Here is a 16508-nt window from a genome sequence, read left to right as displayed (position 1 = left end):
GAGATACCCGGGATAGAGGGGAATATGGAATGGGGACAGAGAGTAAAGGGAGATAGCCGGGATAGAGGGGAATATAGAACGGGGACAGAGAGTAAAGGGAGATACCAGGGATAGAGGGGAATATAGAACGGGGGCAGAGAGAAAAGGGAGATACCAGGGATAGAGGGGAATATAGAACGGGGACAGAGAGTAAAGGGAGATACCAGGGATAGAGGGGAATATAGAACGGGGACAGACAGTAAAGGGAGCTACCCGGGATAGAGGGGAATATAGAACGGGGACAGTGAGTAAAGGGAGATACCCGTGATAGAGGGGAACATAGAACCGGGACAGAGAGTAAAGGGAAATACCCGGGATAAAGGGCAATATAGAACGGGGACAGAGAGTAAAGGGAGATACCCGGGATAGAGGGGAACATAGAATGGGGACAGAGAATAAAGGGAGATAACCGGGATAGAGGGGAATATAGAACAGGGACAGAGAGTAAAGTGAGATAGCCGGGATAGAGGGGAATATAGAACGGGGACAGAGAGTAAAGGGAGATACCTGGGACAGAGGGGAATATAGAACGTGGACAGAGAGTAAAGTGAGATACCCGGGGTAGAGGGGAATATAGAATGGGGACAGAGAGTAAAGGGAGATACCCGGGATAGAGGGGAATATAGAACGGGGACAGAGAGTAAAGGGAGATACCCGGGATAGAGGGGAATATAGAACGGGGACAGAGAGTAAAGGGAGATACCCGGGATAGAATGGAATATAGAACGGGGTCAGAGAGTAAAGGGAGATACCCGGGATAGAGGGGAATATAGAACGGGGACAGTGAGTAAAGGGGGATACCCGGGATAGAGGGGAATATAGAACGGGGACAGAGAGTAAAGTGAGATACACGGGTTGAGTGGAATATAGAACGGGGACAGAGAGTAAAGGGAGATGCCTGGGATAGAGGGGAATATAGAACGGGGACAGAGAGTAAAGGGAGTTACCCGGGATAGAAGGGAATATAGAACGGGGACACAGAGTAAAGGGAGATACCCGGGATAGAGGGGAATATAGAACGGAGACAGAGAGTAAAGGGAGATACCCGGGATAGAAGGGAATTTCGAACGGGACAGAGAGTAAAGGGAGATACCCGGGATAGAGGGGAATATAGAACGGGTACAGAGAGTAAAGGGAGATACCCGGGATAGAGGGGAATATAGAATGGGGACAGAGAGTAAAGGGAGATACCCGGGATCGAGGGGAATATAGAACGGGGACAGAGAGTAAAGGGAGATACCCGGTATAGCGGGGAATAGAGAACGGGGACAGAGAGTAAAGGGAGATACCCGGGACAGAGGGGAATATAGAACGGGGACAGAGAGTAAAGGGAGATACACGGGATAGAGGGAATATAGAACGGGGACAGAGAGTAAAGGGAGATACCCGGGATAGAGGGGAATATAGAACGGGGACAGAGAGTAAAGGGAGATACCCGGGATAGAGGGGAATATAGAACGGGGACAGTGAGTAAAGTGAGATAACCGGGATAGAGGGGAATATAGAACGGGGACAGAGAGTAAAGGGAGATACCCGGGATAGAGGGGAATATAGAACGGGGGCAGAGAGTAAAGGGAGATAGCTGGGATAGAGGGGAATATAGAACGGGGACAGAGCGTAAAGGGAGATACCCGGGATAGAGGGGAATATAGAACGGGGACAGAGAGTAAAGGGAGATACCCGGGATAGAGGGGTATATAGAACGGTGACAGAGAGTAAAGGGAGATACCCGGGATACAGGGGAATATAGAACGGGGACAGAGAGTAAAGGGAGATACCCGGGATAGAGGGGAATATAGAACGGGGACAAAGAGTAAAGGGAGATACCCGGGATAGAGGGGAATATAGAACGGGGACAGAGAGTAAAGCGAGAAAACCGGGATAGAGGGGAATATAGAACGGGGACAGAGAGTAAAGGGAGATACCTGGGATCGAGGGGAATATGGAATGGGGACAGAGAGTAAAGGGAGATAGCCAGGATAGAGGGGAATATAGAACGGGGCCAGAGAGTAAAGGGAGATACCAGGGATAGAGGGGAATATAGAACGGGGGCAGAGAGAAAAGGGAGATACCAGGGATAGAGGGGAATATAGAACGGGGACAGAGAGTAAAGGGAGATACCAGGGATAGAGGGGAATATAGAACGGGGACAGACAGTAAAGGGAGCTACCCGGGATAGAGGGGAATATAGAACGGGGACAGTGAGTAAAGGGAGATACCCGTGATAGAGGGGAACATAGAACCGGGACAGAGAGTAAAGGGAAATACCCGGGATAAAGGGCAATATAGAACGGGGACAGAGAGTAAAGGGAGATACCCGGGATAGAGGGGAACATAGAATGGGGACAGAGAATAAAGGGAGATACCCGGGATAGAGGGGAACATAGAACGGGGACAGAGAATAAAGGGAGATTCCTGGGATAGAGGGGAATATAGAACGGGGACAGAGAGTAAAGTGTGATACACGGGGTAGAGGGGAATATAGAACGGGGACAGAGTGTAAAAGGAGATACCCGGGATAGAGGGGAATATAGAACGGGGACAGAGAGTAAAGGGATAAACCCGGGATAGAGGGGAACATAGAACGGGGACAGAGAATAAAGGGAGATACCTGGGATAGAGGGGAATATAGAACGGGGACAGAGAGTAAAGGGTGATACCCTGGATAGAGGGGAATATAGAACGTGGACAGAGAGTAAAGGGAGGTACCCGGGATAGAGGGGAATATAGAACGGGGACAGAGAGTAAAGGGAGATACCCGGGAAAGAGGGGAATACAGAACGGGGACAGAGAGTAAAGGGAGATACCCAGGATAGAGGGAAATATAGAACGGTGACAGAGAGTAAAGGGAGATACCCGGGATAGAGGGGAATATAGAATGGGGACAGAGAGTAAAGGGAGATACCCGGGATAGAGGGAATATAGAACGGGGACAGAGAGTAAAGCGAGATACCCGGGATAGAGGGGAATATAGAACGAGGGCAGAGAGTAAAGGGAGATACCCAGGATAGAGGGGAATATAGAATGGGGACAGAGAGTAAAGGGAGATACCCGGGATAGAGGGAATATAGAACGGGGACAGAGAGTAAAGGGAGATACCCGGGATAGAGGGGAATATAGAACGGGGACAGAGAGTAAAGCGAGATACCCGGGATAGAGGGGAATATAGAACGAGGACAGAGAGTAAAGGGATATACCCGGGATAGAGGGGAATACAGAACGGGGACAGAGAGTAAAAGGAGATACCTGGGATAGAGGGAAATATAGAACGGGGACAGAGAGTAAAGGGAGATACCCGGGATAGAGGGGAATATAGAATGGGGAAAGAGAGTAAAGGGAGATACCCGGGATAGAGGGAAATATAGAACGGGGACAGAGATTAAAGGGAGATACCCGGGATAGAGGGGAATATAGAACGGGGACAGAGAGTAAAGGGAGATACCCGGGATAGAGGGGAATATAGAACGGGGACAGAGAGTAAAGGGAGATACCTGGGATAGAGGGGAATATAGAACGGGGACAGAGAGTAAAGGGAGACACCTGGGATAGAGGGGAATATAGAACGGGGACAGAGAGTAAAGGGAGATACCAGGGATAGAGGGGAGTATAGAACGGGGACAGAGAGTAAAGGGAGATACCCGGGATGGAGGGGAATATAGAACGGGGACAGAGAGTAAAGGGAGATACCCGGGATAGAGGGGAATATAGAACGGGGACAGAGAGTATAGCGAGATACCCGGAATAGAGGGGAAAATAGAACGAGGACAGAGAGGAAAGGGATATACCCGGGATAGAGGGGAATACAAAACGGGGACAGAGAGTAAATGGAGATAGCCGGGATAGAGGGAAATATAGAACGGGGACAGAGAGTAAAGGGAGATTCCCGGGATAGAGGGGAATATAGAACGGGGACAGAGTGTAAAAGGAGATACCCGGGATAGAGGGGATTATAGAACGGGGACAGAGAGTAAAGGGATAAACCCGGGATAGAGGGGAACATAGAACGGGGACAGAGAATAAAGGGAGATACCTGGGATAGAGGGGAATATAGAACGGGGACAGAGAGTAAAGGGAGATACCCAGGATAGAGGGAAATATAGAACGGTGACAGAGAGTAAAGGGAGATACCCGGGATAGAGGGGAATATAGAATGGGGACAGAGAGTAAAGGGAGATACCCGGGATAGAGGGAATATAGAACGGGGACAGAGAGTAAAGCGAGATACCCGGGATAGAGGGGAATATAGAACGAGGACAGAGAGTAAAGGGAGATACCTGGGATAGAGGGAAATATAGAACGGGGACAGAGAGTAAAGTGAGATACCCGGGATACAGGGGAATATAGAACGGGGACAGAGAGTAAAGGGAGATACCCGGGATAGAGGGGAATATAGAACGGGGACAGAGAGTAAAGGGAGATACCCGGGATAGAGGGAATATAGAACGGAGACAGAGAGTAAAGGGAGATACCCGGGATAGAGGGGAATATAGAACGGGGACAGAGAGTCAAGCGAGATACCCGGGATAGAGGGGAATATAGAACGAGGACAGAGAGTAAAGGGATATACCCGGGATAGAGGGGAATACAGAACGGGGACAGAGAGTAAAAGGAGATACCTGGGATAGAGGGAAATATAGAACGGGGACAGAGAGTAAAGGGAGATACCAGGGATAGAGGGGAATATAGAACGGGGACAGAGAGTAAAGGGAGATACCCGGGATAGAGGGGAATATAGAACGGGGACAGAGAGTAAAGGGGAGATACCCGGGATAGAGGGGAATATAGAACGGGGACAGAGAGTAAAGGGAGATACCCGGGATAGAGGGGGATATAGAACGGGGACAGAGAGTAAAGGGAGATACCCGGGATAGAGGGAAATATAGAACGGGGACAGAGAGTAAAGGGAGATACCCGGGATAGAGGGGAATATAGAACGGGGACAGAGAGTAAAGAGAGATACCCGGGATAGAGGGGAATATAGAACGGATACAGAGAATAAAGGGAGATACCCGGGATAGAGGGGAACATAGAACGGGGACAGAGAATAAAGGGAGATATCAGGGATAGAGGGGAATATAGAACGGGGTCAGAGAGTAAAGGGTGATACACGGGGTAGATGGGAATTTAGAACGGGGACAGAGAGTAAAACGAGATACCCGGGATAGAGGGGAATATAGAACGGGGACAGAGAGTGAAGGGAGATACCCGGGATAGCGGGAAATATAGAACGGGGAGAGAGAGTAAAGGGAGATACCCGGGATAGAGGGGAATATAGAACGGGGACAGTGAGTAAAGGAAGATACCCGTGATGGAGGGGAACATAGAACGGGGACAGAGAGTAAAGGGAGATACCCGGGATACAGGGCAATAGAGAACGGGGACAGAGAGTAAAGCGAGATACCCGGGATAGAGGGGAACATAGAATGGGGACAGAGAATAAAGGGAGATACCCGGGTTGGAGGGGAACATAGAACGGGGACAGAGAATAAAGGGAGATACCTGGGATAGAGGGGAATATAGAACGGGGACAGAGAGTAAAGGGTGATACACGAGGTAGAGGGGAATGTAGAACGGGGACAGAGAGTAAAAGGAGATACCCAGGATAGAGGGGAATATAGAACGGGGACAGAGAGTAAAGGGATAGACCCGGGATAGAGGGGAACATAGAACGGGGACAGAGAATAAAGGGAGATACCTGGGATAGAGGGGAATATAGAACGGGGACAGAGAGTAAAGGGTGATACCCTGGAGAGAGGGGAATATAGAACGTGGGCAGAGAGTAAAGGGAGATACCCAGGATAGAGGGGAATATAGAATGGGGACAGAGAGTAAAGGGAGATACCCGGGATAGAGGGAATATAGAACGGGGACAGAGAGTAAAGGGAGATACCCGGGATAGAGGGGAATATAGAACGGGGACAGAGAGTAAAGCGAGATACCCGGGATAGAGGGGAATATAGAACGAGGACAGAGAGTAAAGGGATATACCCGGGATAGAGGGGAATACAGAACGGGGACAGAGAGTAAAAGGAGATACCTGGGATAGAGGGAAATATAGAACGGGGACAGAGAGTAAAGGGAGATACCCGGGATAGAGGGGAATATAGAATGGGGAAAGAGAGTAAAGGGAGATACCCGGGATAGAGGGAAATATAGAACGGGGACAGAGATTAAAGGGAGATACCCGGGATAGAGGGGAATATAGAACGGGGACAGAGAGTAAAGGGAGATACCCGGGATAGAGGGGAATATAGAACGGGGACAGAGAGTAAAGGGAGATACCTGGGATAGAGGGGAATATAGAACGGGGACAGAGAGTAAAGGGAGATACCTGGGATAGAGGGGAATATAGAACGGGGACAGAGAGTAAAGGGAGATACCAGGGATAGAGGGGAGTATAGAACGGGGACAGAGAGTAAAGGGAGATACCCGGGATGGAGGGGAATATAGAACGGGGACAGAGAGTAAAGGGAGATACCCGGGATAGAGGGGAATATAGAACGGGGACAGAGAGTATAGCGAGATACCCGGAATAGAGGGGAAAATAGAACGAGGACAGAGAGGAAAGGGATATACCCGGGATAGAGGGGAATACAAAACGGGGACAGAGAGTAAATGGAGATAGCCGGGATAGAGGGAAATATAGAACGGGGACAGAGAGTAAAGGGAGATTCCCGGGATAGAGGGGAATATAGAACGGGGACAGAGTGTAAAAGGAGATACCCGGGATAGAGGGGAATATAGAACGGGGACAGAGAGTAAAGGGATAAACCCGGGATAGAGGGGAACATAGAACGGGGACAGAGAATAAAGGGAGATACCTGGGATAGAGGGGAATATAGAACGGGGACAGAGAGTAAAGGGTGATACCCTGGATAGAGGGGAATATAGAACGTGGACAGAGAGTAAAGGGAGGTACCCGGGATAGAGGGGAATATAGAACGGGGACAGAGAGTAAAGGGAGATACCCGGCATAGAGGGAATATAGAACGGGGACAGAGAGTAAAGCGAGATACCCGGGATAGAGGGGAATATAGAACGAGGACAGAGAATAAAGGGAGATACCTGGGATAGAGGGAAATATAGAACGGGGACAGAGAGTAAAGTGAGATACCCGGGATACAGGGGAATATAGAACGGGGACAGAGAGTAAAGGGAGATACCCGGGATAGAGGGGAATATAGAACGGGGACAGAGAGTAAAGGGAGATACCCGGGATAGAGGGAATATAGAACGGAGACAGAGAGTAAAGGGATATACCCGGGATAGAGGGGAATATAGAACGGGGACAGAGAGTAAAGCGAGATACCCGGCATAGAGGGGAATATAGAACGAGGACAGAGAGTAAAGGGATATACCCGGGATAGAGGGGAATACAGAACGGGGACAGAGAGTAAAAGGAGATACCTGGGATAGAGGGAAATATAGAACGGGGACAGAGAGTAAAGGGAGATACCAGGGATAGAGGGGAATATAGAACGGGGACAGAGAGTAAAGGGAGATACCCGGGATAGAGGGGAATATAGAACGGGGACAGAGAGTAAAGGGGAGATACCCGGGATAGAGGGGAATATAGAACGGGGACAGAGAGTAAAGGAAGATACCCGGGATAGAGCGGAATATAGAACGGGGACAGAGAGTAAAGGGAGATACCCGGGATAGAGGGAAATATAGAACGGGGACAGAGAGTAAAGGGAGATACCCGGGATAGAGGGGAATATAGAACGGGGACAGAGAGTAAAGAGAGATACCCGGGATAGAGGGGAATATAGAACGGATACAGAGAATAAAGGGAGATACCCGGGATAGAGGGGAACATAGAACGGGGACAGAGAATAAAGGGAGATATCAGGGATAGAGGGGAATATAGAACGGGGTCAGAGAGTAAATGGTGATACACGGGGTAGATGGGAATTTAGAACGGGGACAGAGAGTAAAACGAGATACCCGGGATAGAGGGGAATATAGAACGGGGACAGAGAGTGAAGGGAGATACCCGGGATAGCGGGAAATATAGAACGGGGAGAGAGAGTAAAGGGAGATACCCGGGATAGAGGGGAATATAGAACGGGGACAGTGAGTAAAGGAAGATACCCGTGATGGAGGGGAACATAGAACGGGGACAGAGAGTAAAGGGAGATACCCGGGATACAGGGCAATAGAGAACGGGGAAAGAGAGTAAAGCGAGATACCCGGGATAGAGGGGAACATAGAATGGGGACAGAGAATAAAGGGAGATACCCGGGTTGGAGGGGAACATAGAACGGGGACAGAGAATAAAGGGAGATACCTGGGATAGAGGGGAATATAGAACGGGGACAGAGAGTAAAGGGTGATACACGAGGTAGAGGGGAATGTAGAACGGGGACAGAGAGTAAAAGGAGATACCCAGGATAGAGGGGAATATAGAACGGGGACAGAGAGTAAAGGGATAGACCCGGGATAGAGGGGAACATAGAACGGGGACAGAGAATAAAGGGAGATACCTGGGATAGAGGGGAATATAGAACGGGGACAGAGAGTAAAGGGTGATACCCTGGAGAGAGGGGAATATAGAACGTGGGCAGAGAGTAAAGGGAGATACCCGGGATAGAGGGGAATATAGAATGGGGACAGAGAGTAAAGGGAGATACCAGGGATAGAGGGAATATAGAACGGGGACAGAGAGTAAAGGGAGATACCCGGGATAGAGGGGAATATAGAACGGGGACAGAGAGTAAAGCGAGATACCCGGGATAGAGGGGAATATAGAACGAGGACAGAGAGTAAAGGGATATACCCGGGATAGAGTGGAATACAGAACGGGGACAGAGAGTAAAAGGAGATACCTGGGATAGAGGGAAATATAGAACGGGGACAGAGAGTAAAGGGAGATACCCGGGATAGAGGGGAATATAGAATGGGGAAAGAGAGTAAAGGGAGATACCCGGGATAGAGGGAAATATAGAACGGGGACAGAGAGTAAAGGGAGATACCCGGGATAGAGGGGAATATAGAACGGGGACAGAGAGTAAAGGGAGATACCCGGGATAGAGGGGAATATAGAACGGGGACAGTGAGTAAAGGGGAGATACCCGGGATAGAGGGGAATATAGAACGGGGACAGAGAGTAAAGGGAGATACCCGGGATAGAGGGGAATATAGAACGGGGACAGAGAGTATAGGGAGATACCCGGGATAGAGGGGAATATAGAACGGGGACAGAGAGTAAAGGGAGATACCCGGGATAGAGGGGAATATAGAACGGGGACAGAGAGTAAAGGGAGATACCTGGGATAGAGGGGAATATAGAACGGGGACAGAGAGTAAAGGGAGATACCAGGGATAGAGGGGAGTATAGAACGGGGACAGAGAGTAAAGGGAGATACCCGGGATAGAGGGGAATATAGAACGGGGACAGAGAGTAAAGGGAGATACCCGGGATAGAGGGGAATATAGAACGGGGACAGAGAGTATAGTGAGATACCCGGAATAGAGGGGAAAATAGAACGAGGACAGAGAGGAAAGGGATATATCCGGGATAGAGGGGAATACAAAACGGGGACAGAGAGTAAAAGGAGATACCTGGGATAGAGGGAAATATAGAACGGGGACAGATCGTAAAGGGAGATACCCGGGATAGAGGGGAATATAGAACGGGGACAGAGAGTAAATGGAGATACCCGGGATAGAGGGAAATATAGAACGGGGACAGAGAGTAAAGGGAGATTCCCGGGATAGAGGGGAATACAGAACGGGTTCAGTGAGTAAAGGGGAGATACCCGGAATAGAGGGGAATATAGAACGGGGACAGAGAGTAAAGGGAGATACCCGGGATAGAGGGGAATATAGAACGGGGACAGAGAGTAAAGGGAGATACCCGGGATAGAGGGAAATATAGAACGGGGACAGAGAGTAAAGGGAGATACCAGGGATAGAGGGGAATATAGAACGGGGACAGAGAGTAAAGGGAGATACCCGGGATAGAGGGGAATATAGAACGGGGACAGAGAGTAAAGGGGTGATATCCGGGATAGAGGGGAATATAGAACGGGGACAGAGAGTAAAGGGAGATACCCGGGATAGAGGGGAATATAGAACGGGGACAGAGAGTAAAGGGAGATACCCGAGATAGAGGGAAATATAGAACGGGGATAGAGAGTAAAGGGAGGTACCCGGGATAGAGGGGAATATAGAACGGGGACAGAGAGTAAAGAGAGATACCCGGGATAGAGGGGAATATAGAACGGATACAGAGAATAAAGGGAGATACCCGGGATAGAGGGGAACATAGAACGGGGACAGAGAATAAAGGGAGATATCAGGGATAGAGGGGAATATAGAACGGGGTCAGAGAGTAAAGGGTGATACACGGGATAGATGGGAATATAGAACGGGGACTAAGAGTAAAACGAGATACCCGGAATAGAGGGGAATATAGAACGGGGACAGAGAGTAAAGGGAGATACCCGGGATAGAGGGGAATATAGAACGGGGACAGTGAGAAAAGGGAGATACCCGTGATAGAGGGGAACATAGAACCGGGACAGAGAGTAAAGGGAGATACCCGGGATAAAGGGCAATATAGAACGGGGACAGAGAGTAAAGGGAGATACCCGGGATAGAGGGGAACATAGAATGGGGACAGAGAATAAAGGGAGATACCCGGGATAGAGGGGAACATAGAACGGGGACAGAGAATAAAGGGAGATTGCTGGGATAGAGGGGAATATAGAACGGGGACAGAGAATAAAGGGTGATACACGGGGTAGAGGGGAATATAGAACGGGGACAGAGTGTAAAAGGAGATACCCGGGATAAAGGGGAATATAGAACGGGGACGGAGAGTAAAGGGATAAACCCGGGATAGAGGGGAACATAGAACGGGGACAGAGAATAAAGGGAGATACCTGGGATAGAGGGGAATATAGAACGGGGACAGAGAGTAAAGGGTGATACCCTGGATAGAGGGGAATATAGAACGTGGACAGAGAGTAAAGGGACGTACCCGGGATAGAGGGGAATATAGAACGGGGACAGAGAGTAAAGGGAGATACACGGGATAGAGGGGAATATAGAACGGGGACAGAGAGTAAAGGGAGATACCCAGGATAGAGGGAAATATAGAACGGTGACAGAGAGTAAAGGGAGATACCCGGGATAGAGGGGAATATAGAATGGGGACAGAGAGTAAAGGGAGATACCCGGGATAGAGGGAATATAGAACGGGGACAGAGAGTAAAGCGAGATACCCGGGATAGAGGGGAATATAGAACGAGGACAGAGAGTAAAGGGAGATACCTGGGATAGAGGGAAATATAGAACGGGGACAGAGAGTAAAGGGAGATACCCGGGATACAGGGGAATATAGAACGGGGACAGAGAGTAAAGGGAGATACCCGGGATTGAGGGGAATATAGAACGGGGACAGAGAGTAAAGGGAGATACCCGGGATAGAGGGAATATAGAACGGAGACAGAGAGTAAAGGGAGATACCCGGGATAGAGGGGAATATAGAAGGGGGACAGAGAGTAAAGCGAGATACCCGGGATAGAGGGGAATATAGAACGAGGACAGAGAGTAAAGCGAGATACCCGGGATAGAGGGGAATACAGAACGGGGACAGAGAGTAAAAGGAGATACCTGGGATAGAGGGAAATATAGAACGGGGACAGAGAGTAAAGGGAGATACCAGGGATAGAGGGGAATATAGAACGGGGACAGAGAGTAAAGGGAGATACCCGGGATAGAGGGGAATATAGAACGGGGACAGAGAGTAAAGGGGAAATACCCGGGATAGAGGGGAATATAGAACGGGGACAGAGAGTAAAGGGAGATACCCGGGATAGAGGGGAATATAGAACGGGGACAGAGAGTAAAGGGAGATACCCGGGATAGAGGGAAATATAGAATGGGGACAGAGAGTAAAGGGAGATACCCGGGATAGAGGGGAATATAGAACGGGGACAGAGAGTAAAGAGAGATACCCGGGATAGAGGGGAATATAGAACGGATACAGAGAATAAAGCGAGATACCCGGGATAGAGGGGAACATAGAACGGGGACAGAGAATAAAGGGAGATATCAGGGATAGAGGGGAATACAGAATGGGGTCAGAGAGTAAAGGGTGATACACGGGGTAGATGGGAAAAAAGAACGTTGACAGAGAGTAAAACGAGATACCCGGGATAGAGGGGAATATAGAACGGGGACAGAGAGTAAAGGGAGATACCCGGGATAGAGGGAAATATAGAACGGGGAGAGAGAGTAAAGGGAGTTACCCGGGATAAAGGGGAATATCGAACGGGGACAGTGAGTAAAGGAAGATACCCGTGATAGAGGGGAACATAGAACGGGGACAGAGTGTAAAGGGAGATACCCGGGATACAGGGCAATATAGAATGGGGACAGAGAGTAAAGCAAGATACCCGGGATAGAGGGGAACATAGAATGGGGACAGAGAATAAAGGGAGATACCCGGGTTGGAGGGGAACATAGAACGGGGACAGAGAATAAAGGGAGATACCTGGGATAGAGGGGAATATAGAACGGGGACAGAGAGTAAAGGGTGATACACGGGGTAGAGGGGAATGTAGAACGGGGACAGAGAGTAAAAGGATATACCCAGGATAGAGGGGAATATAGAACGGGGACAGAGAGTAAAGGGATAGACCCGGGATAGAGGGGAACATAGAACGGGGACAGAGAATAAAGGGAGATACCTGGGATAGAGGGGAATATAGAACGGGGACAGAGAGTAAAGGGTGATACCCTGGATAGAGTGGAATATAGAACGTGGGCAGAGAGTAAAGGGAGATACCCGGGATAGAGGGGAATATAGAACGGGGACAGAGAGTAAAGGGAGATACCCGGGATAGAGGGGAATATAGAACGGGGACAGAGAGTAAAGGGAGATACCCAGGATAGAGGGAAATATAGAACGGTGACAGAGAGTAAAGGGAGATACCCGGGATAGAGGGGAATATAGAATGGGGACAGAGAGTAAAGGGAGATACCCGGGATAGAGGGAATATAGAACGGGGACAGAGAGTAAAGGGAGATACCCGGGATACAGGGGAATATAGAACGGGGACAGAGAGTAAAGGGAGATACCCGGGATAGAGGGGAACATAGAACGGGGACAGAGAATAAAGGGAGATACCCGGGATAGAGGGGAACATAGAACGGGGACAGAGAATAAATGGAGATACCTGGGATAGAGGGGAATATAGATTGGGGACAGAGAGTAAAGGGTGATACCCTGGATAGAGCGGAACATAGAAATGGGACAGAGAATAAAGGGAGATACCTGGGACAGAGGGGAATATAGAACGGGGACAGAGAGTAAAGGGTGATACCCTGGATAGAGGGGAATATAGAACGTGGACAGAGAGTAAAGGGAGATACCCGGGATAGAGGGGAATATAGAACGGGGACAGTGAGTATAGTGAGATAACCGGGATAGAGGGGAATATAGAACGGGGACAGAGAGTAAAGGGAGATACCCGGGATAGAGGGGAATATAGAACGGGGGCAGAGAGTAAAGGGAGATAGCCGGGATAGAGGGGAATGTAGAACGGGGACAGAGCGTAATGGGAGATACCCGGGATAGAGGGGAATATAGAACGGGGACAGAGAGTAAAGGGAGTTACCCGGGATAGAGGGGAATATAGAACGGTGACAGAGAGTAAAGGGAGATACCCGGGATAGAGGGGAATATAGAACGGGGACAGAGAGTAAAGGGAGATACACGGAATAGAGGGGAATATAGAACGGGGACAGAGAGTAAAGGGAGATACCCGGGATAGAGGGGAATATAGAACGGGGACAGAGAGTAAAGGGAGAAACCCGGGATAGAGGGGAATATAGAAGGGGGACAGAGAGTAAAGGGAGATACCCGGGATAGAGGGGAATATAGAATGGGGACAGAGAGTAAAGGGAGATACCCGGGATAGAGGGGAATATAGAACGGGGACAGAGAGTAAATGGAGATACCCGGGATAGAGGGGAATATAGAACGGGGACAGAGAGTAAAGGGAGATACCCGGGATAGAGGGGAATATAGAACGGGGACAGAGAGTAAAGGGAGATACCAGGGATAGAGGGGAATATAGAACGGGGGCAGAGAGAAAAGGGAGATACCAGGGATAGAGGGGAATATAGAACGGGGACAGAGAGTAAAGGGAGATACCAGGGATAGAGGGGAATATAGAACGGGGACAGAGAGGAAAGGGAGATACCCGGGATAGAGGGGAATATAGAACGGGGACAGTGAGTAAAGGGAGATACCCGTGATAGAGGGGAACATAGAACCGGGACAGAGAGTAAAGGGAGATACCCGGGATAAAGGGCAATATAGAACGGGGACAGAGACTAAAGGGAGATACCCGGGATAGAGGGGAACATAGAATGGGGACAGAGAATAAACGGAGATACCCGGGATAGAGGGGAACATAGAACGGGGACAGAGAATAAAGGGAGATTCCTGGGATAGAGGGGAATATAGAACGGGGACAGAGAGTAAAGGGTGATACACGGGGTAGAGGGGAATATAGAACGGGGACAGAGTGTAAAAGGAGTTACCCGGGAAAGAGGGGAATATAGAACGGGGACAGAGAGTAAAGGGATAAACCCGGGATAGAGGGGAACATAGAACGGGGACAGAGAATAAAGGGAGATACCTGGGATCGAGGGGAATATAGAACGGGGACAGAGAGTAAAGGGTGATACCCTGGATAGAGGGGAATATAGAACGTGGACAGAGAGTAAAGGGAGGTACCCGGGATAGAGGGGAATATAGAACGGGGACAGAGAGTAAAGGGAGATACCCGGGATAGAGGGGAATATAGAACGGGGACAGAGAGTAAAGGGAGATACCCAGGATAGAGGGAAATATAGAACGGTGACAGAGAGTAAAGGGAGATACCCGGGAGAGAGGGGAATATAGACTGGGGACAGAGAGTAAAGGGAGATACCCGGGATAGAGGGAATATAGAACGGGGACAGAGAGTAAAGCAAGATACCGGGGATAGAGGGGAATATAGAACGAGGACAGAGAGTAAAGGGAGATACCTGGGATAGAGGGAAATATAGAACGGGGACAGAGAGTAAAGTGAGATGCCCGGGATACAGGGGAATATAGAACGGGGACAGAGAGTAAAGGGAGATACCCGGGATAGAGGGGAATATAGAACGAGGACAGAGAGTAAAGGGAGATATCTGGGATAGAGGGAATATAGAACGGAGACAGAGAGTAAAGGGAGATACCCGGGATAGAGGGGAATATAGAACGGGGACAGAGAGTAAAGCGAGATACCCGGGATAGAGGGGAATAAAAACGAGGACAGAGAGTAAAGGGATATACCCGGGATAGAGGGGAATACAGAACGGGGACAGAGAGTAAAAGGAGATACCTGGGATAGAGGGAAATATAGAACGGGGACAGAGAGTAAAGGGAGATACCAGGGATAGAGGGGAATATAGAACGGGGACAGAGATTAAAGGGAGATACCCGGGATAGAGGGGAATATAGAACGGGGACAGAGAGTAAAGGGGAGATACCCGGGATAGAGGGGAATACAGAACGGGGACAGAGAGTAAAGGGAGATACCCGGGATAGAGGGGAATATAGAACGGGGACAGAGAGTAAAGGGAGATACCCGGGATAGAGGGGAATATAGAACGGGGACAGAGAGTAAAGGGAGATACACAGAATAGAGGGGAATATAGAACGGGGACAGAGAGTAAAGGGAGATACCCGGGATAGAGGGGAATATAGAACGGGGACAGAGAGTAAAGGGAGAAACCCGGGATAGAGGGGAATATAGAAGGGGGACAGAGAGTAAAGGGAGATACCCGGGATAGAGGGGAATATAGAATGGGGACAGAGAGTAAAGGGAGAAACCCGGGATAGAGGGGAATATAGAACGGGGACAGAGAGTAAATGGAGATACCCGGGATAGAGGGGAATATAGAACGGGGACAGAGAGTAAAGGGAGATACCCGGGATAGAGGGGAATATAGAACGGGGACAGAGAGTAAAGGGAGATACCAGGGATAGAGGGGAATATAGAACGGGGGCAGAGAGAAAAGGGAGATACCAGGGATAGAGGGGAATATAGAACGGGGACAGAGAGTAAAGGGAGATACCAGGGATAGAGGGGAATATAGAAAGGGGACAGAGAGTAAAGGGAGATACCCGGGATAGAGGGGAATATAGAACGGGGACAGTGAGTAAAGGGAGATACCCGTGATAGAGGGGAACATAGAACCGGGACAGAGAGTAAAGGGAGATACCCGGGATAAAGGGCAATATAGAACGGGGACAGAGAGTAAAGGGAGATACCCGGGATAGAGGGGAACATAGAATGGGGACAGAGAATAAAGGGAGATACCCGGGATAGAGGGGAACATAGAACGGGGACAGAGAATAAAGGGAGATTCCTGGGATAGAGGGGAATATAGAACGGGGACAGAGAGTAAAAGGTGAT

This window comes from Somniosus microcephalus, unplaced genomic scaffold (genome assembly GCF_052327205.1).
Source record: "Somniosus microcephalus isolate GS21.2 unplaced genomic scaffold, FLI_Smic_1.0 unresolved_chr3, whole genome shotgun sequence".
NCBI lineage: Eukaryota > Metazoa > Chordata > Chondrichthyes > Squaliformes > Somniosidae > Somniosus > Somniosus microcephalus.
Note: the sequence above shows the minus strand (reverse complement) of the source record.